Source organism: Cariama cristata, unplaced genomic scaffold (assembly GCF_000690535.1).
Source record: "Cariama cristata isolate BGI_N322 unplaced genomic scaffold, ASM69053v1 scaffold1179, whole genome shotgun sequence".
NCBI lineage: Eukaryota > Metazoa > Chordata > Aves > Cariamiformes > Cariamidae > Cariama > Cariama cristata.
In genome coordinates, this window is record NW_009633836.1 from 76,089 (window position 1) to 78,189 (window position 2,101).

A 2,101-nucleotide genomic window follows, 5' to 3' on the forward strand; every position below is an offset into this window, starting at 1 on the left:
ATTGAGTTTAGGACTACAGAGGCAGTGGATACACAAGGCTAACAACATGTTGCTTTACTGTAACACATACGGTAATATAGTAACTCAGCCTTTGCTTGTTTGCATCTTTTCTAGGGAACCTTATTCAAATTCATTAATTTGCATTGTGCAGTGAATATTAAGCATGGCCACTACTTCATACATGAAATGTTGTTTTGTGTAAGCTCCATTGCTGTACTGCTTAATTTTCATCTGGAATTTTTTTTTGCTTGCATATCGTCTATGTCTGTCGTCTTCACATTACTAAAATGAAAATGTAGAGACCGCTTTTGTTTTTATTAAACTTTGTTAAAGAAGGAACTATTGTAAGAATCATCATTGATGGAAGACAAAGTGGATAAAAATCAGTCGATAATAAAAGAATAAAAGAGTTTTAAAAAAAAATTCTAACAGACAAAAGTTAAATTAAAACCTGTATCTGGCTCCTCTCTTTCTTCCTCCCATCTGGACATAGCATTGTAATGATTTTGAGGCAAGGAGGAGAGAATCTTTTTAAAACTCAGGAAAAATACGGAGTATAAGAATTTCACACAGACATATCCCCAGATATATTTTTGCTGGATTATGCATCAGTGCTATGTGCTACACACAACTACTTAAACTGAAGATAAGATGCAACTTGTACTGAGTTAAGGTTAAGGTCTTTGCCCACTGCAGTACCATTTGCGGTGTGTATCAAAACCCTGTGCTGATTGCTTGGTTTTTAAATACCAACAGTTTGGGTTGACTGTACTAGGTTTTGCAGAAATTATTCTTGAGATCAGTGCAAATGTGGGAAGAGTAAAAGTTTGTGGTATTTCTTTCCAAAGTAATGTTCTCTTGTGATACAATGCTTTGTGATGTGGGGCCAGAAGGATACTTCAGAGTGCAAGCTCATTAGAGATCTGAAACTTAAATAATTTAATTTGTAAACTAAAAACTTTGTTTTTCAGGGCTATCAAATTGGAAGGGCCAGTGATCACCAGATTAATTTGGTTTAAGAGGAAAACAGAAATCCTAAAATAGTGAAAATAGCATCTAGGTAAAGCTGTATTCAGTTCCACTGGTTGATGTGCAATGGCTCCTGTATATATGCTTCAGAAAATGTACAGAATCCTGTTTGGTTTTGAATTTAGCTTGGTAAGAACTGTATTTTGTACCTCATTTCTGGTTTTTGTTTTCATCCAGTAGACTGATACGTATGCTTTATAGATCAAATCACAGGAGTTGTCTGAAATGCAACATCAAATATGCCAATACTTTTATTAATGGATTTTTTACTGTTTCATGAGCCATCTTTAGTTGCTGTCTTTTATTGAGGAGTTTTATCACCTAAGAGGTGATAAAGGGATAACTTATAGGCATTCATGTGTGTATCACTCATATAAAGTCCTTAGCATTGGTACTGCTGTTTTGATTTCAAAATGCAAACTGTTTTTACTAAGTAGTATCTTCTCCCTGCATAATAGTATTCATAGTATATTACGGTATGAAACAGCTTTTTGTTTTCCCGCAGTTGCTCATTTTTATCTCTCATTTTTCATGATTTTTGGGAAAGCCCCAAATTACCCACTTACTATGCTAACTTATTTCAAGGATTTTACTTTCTTATGCTGTGTTTTTGTTTGTGATTTTCCTCTCTGAATTCAGCACATTTGTGCAAAATAGTTATTTCTGAAAGTATGTGCTGTCTGTATACTTGTTCTGTAAGTCAGCCAGTTTGAGGGAGAATTAGCGTAAATGTTGAATCTGAGCCGAGAAATTCCAGTTCCAAGTACTTTTTCTCATTGCCTGTTTCTGGGATTTTTTATTATTTTTTTTAATCTATAAGGCAAAGCTATTCTGATACTTGTCTAAAATTGAACAGTCACATAAATACAAATACTGCTGAACGCTTTAGTTGGGAAGATAGATTTATTAATGTCTAGATATTTTATTGAAAATGTTTTAATTGAATGGATGATTTTAAATTGTACTACTTTCATTACATGCTTCAGAGCAATGGATTTCATTATCAGTTCACACTGAAAAGTAGGTGCACAAGGGAGGCATTAACCAGATCATGTGTGCAGGGCAGGCAGGT